The sequence below is a fragment of the Triticum aestivum genome, chromosome 4A, assembly GCF_018294505.1.
Source record: "Triticum aestivum cultivar Chinese Spring chromosome 4A, IWGSC CS RefSeq v2.1, whole genome shotgun sequence".
In the NCBI taxonomy this organism is placed as follows: domain Eukaryota; kingdom Viridiplantae; phylum Streptophyta; class Magnoliopsida; order Poales; family Poaceae; genus Triticum; species Triticum aestivum.
The window spans coordinates 714,313,494-714,316,457 of NC_057803.1; positions in this window are offsets into that span (position 1 = coordinate 714,313,494).

Sequence of the window (2,964 nt, forward strand, 5' to 3'; positions counted from 1 at the left end):
CCACCTCAAATGCCTCACATCTTATTGACTTGGCAAATATTTTTTTTATGGAATGGCTTAAGGCCATATATTAAGTATCACAGGTCCTTACAAACACGCAGTTATAGAAAAAAATACGTTCAAACTCTTGGGGTAGCGAAGTCTTGTTCCTCCTAGACTATTTATATGGCCTTAAGACTTCACCGGCAAGCCCGTGGATTCGCCTCCCCTTTCTCTGCCGCTCCGGCGATCGGCAGCGGGGAAGAGAATACCCGTGCCTCCACTCCGGTTAGTAGTTTAGATTAGGGTTGTTTAGTCCTCGCAGGTGTAACCCTCGGGCGGATGGCGGCGCTTCTTCTTCAAGTTTGCCTTCCGGGTTTTGATCCTCCTCGAGTGCGGTGAGGTTAGGATTTCTCGTCATGTTGTGATGTGCTTCAGATCTATGCAAGGATTCAACGACGCCGACTGCGTCTCCATGAAGCAGGTCCTTAGGAGGACGCGCATGAAGATTTTTCGACTATTATCGACAAGGTCAACCGTCTCCTGTAGGGGAGCAGCGGCAGCAACACATTGCCAGGTCATTCTGGCGGCTGTAGTGCTCACTCGGTGGTTTTAGAATTTTGAAGTTATTTTATTATGTTTGAGATGCTTCGTACTCACTAATAGAAAACAGGGCATACGTTCGGGCCAGATTAACCCGTTAGTCCCGGTTCAGTCACGAACTGGGACCCATGGGTCCATTGGTCCCGGTTCGTAAGGCCAGGGGCCTGCCGGGTCTCATGGGGGCATTGGTCCCAGTTCAGTCGGCCCCTTTGGTCCCGGTTGGTGGGACGAACCGGGACCCATGGGCCTCGCTCCTGGCCCAAAACCATTGGTCCCGGTTGGTGCCTTGAACCGGTACCAAAGGTGAGTCTTTAGTGCCGGTTCAAGCCATGAACCGGGACCAATGAACCGGCCAGGGGAGAGGGCTTTTGTGTGTAAAACATTAGAAGCAGTTTTTTTCATAAAATAAATTAAAAAAGAAAAAAGAAAGAATTTTAATAAAATAAATAAAAATAGAACAATAAGTAGAAACCAAATAAAATAAAAAAGCAAAAAAGAAAAAATTTCATAAAATAAATAAAAAAGCAAAAAAGAAAATAAAATAAATAAGTAGAAACAAAATAAACTTTAATAAATAAGTAAAAACAAAATAAACTTTCATAAACCTCTAGTATTATTGAAACTAAAATTATACAAAATTTATGCAACTAAAATTATCAAAGTATTTTCGGTTCAAAACATTAAAACGAAAAAGAATTTTCATAAAGAAATTTTTTGTTAGAAACCTTAATAGCAAAAAGAATTATCATCAAGAATTATTGCTAGAAACTAAAATAACAAAATATGTTTCTAAATATAATGATAAAACACAGTAATATTAATTAACAGGAAAAAGAATCACTCAATAATCTATTTTTATAGTAAAGTTATTCAAAAACTAGTGGCTCACACAAATTTTAAAAAAAAATCAAATTTAAACTATTCAAATTGGAAAACAAATGGCACTAAACAAAAAGTTTATAATTTTTCTAACCTAAAAGCAAAAAGAATTATATGAAAAACTAGTAAGTATTTTGCTGTAAGTATAAACAAAATAAAATAAATAAAGCAAAAAAGAAAACAAAAAAATAAAAAAAGTGCCACCTATTGGGCCACCACGGCCCGAATACGAATAGAAACCCAACCATGGGCCAGGATTCAGGCCCGCAGGAGGCCCAGTAGGCCCACAGACATAGCGTGACAGAGATTAGGCCCGTAAGCATGCATTGGAGAGGAGCTCGAGAGGGCAACGGCAGTGGGGTTTATAAACCACTCTGAGCCCCTCTCAACTAGCGAGGTGGGACTAAACTTTGGCCGCGACGCGGGCAGCACAGGGCCTTTGGTCCCGGTTGGTGGCACCAACCGGGACTAAAAGGTAGCATTGGTCCCGGTTGGTGCTACCAATCGGGACCAATGCCCCCCTTTAGTCCCGGTTGGTGCCACCAACCGGGACCAAAGGCCTCTGCTTCCCGCCCTTTGAGCTGCTGAAAAGAGATCTTTGGTCCTGGTTGGTGGCACCAATCAGGACTAAAGGGGGGCATTGGTCCTGGTTCGTGCCACGAACCGGGACCAATGCTTCATGCAGATAAGCAGGACTTGTGAAAATTTTCAGTTCCATCGACCATTTGCCCCGCCGACGACGCCGAACTCATCGACGCCGCCAGGCTGCCCGACGCCATCGTCGTCGCCGCCCCACACCGTCACCGCCCCGTGCCGCCCCGACGCCGTCGTCGCGCGGCACCCGACGTCCTCGCCGCGCGCCGTCTCACCGCCTCGACGCCATCGCCTCCTCGCACCACCCCGGTATCGTCGCTGCCCCGCGCCGCCCCGATGCCGTCACCTCCCCGTGCCGCCCCAATGCTGTCACCACCCCGCGCCGCCTCTGCCCTGATCGACGCCGTCGCCGCGCCGCCCCGCGCTACGATCCGACGGCCTTACTTTGATGTTTTTTTGTTCATATGATGCTCGTATGATGTTTTTTTGTGCATATGATGTTTTTTTGATATGATGTTTTTTTCATATATGTATTAATTTTTTTATTTATATGTATGTATGTTCTCTGTGTATATATGTTTATATATGCAAACATTAGATTTTTAGAAAAGTTTCATATGTATGTTCTCTGATTTAGTGCATTTTAGGTTAGTTTCATTTTTAGAAAAAGTTTTATATACTTAGGAAGAAGGAAGAAGAAAGAAGAAAAAAAGTTTTATATATGAAAAAGTTACATTTTAGAGGAGAAATAAATAAGAAGAGGAAAAAAAGAAGAAAAGAGGGGGGGGTATGTCGTTGTCGATATACCCCCTCCCCGATAACTTCGACATGAGGGGGGGTCGATATACCCCCTCCCCGATAACTTCGACATGAGGGGGGGGGTGGGGGTCGATATACCCCCTCCCCGAT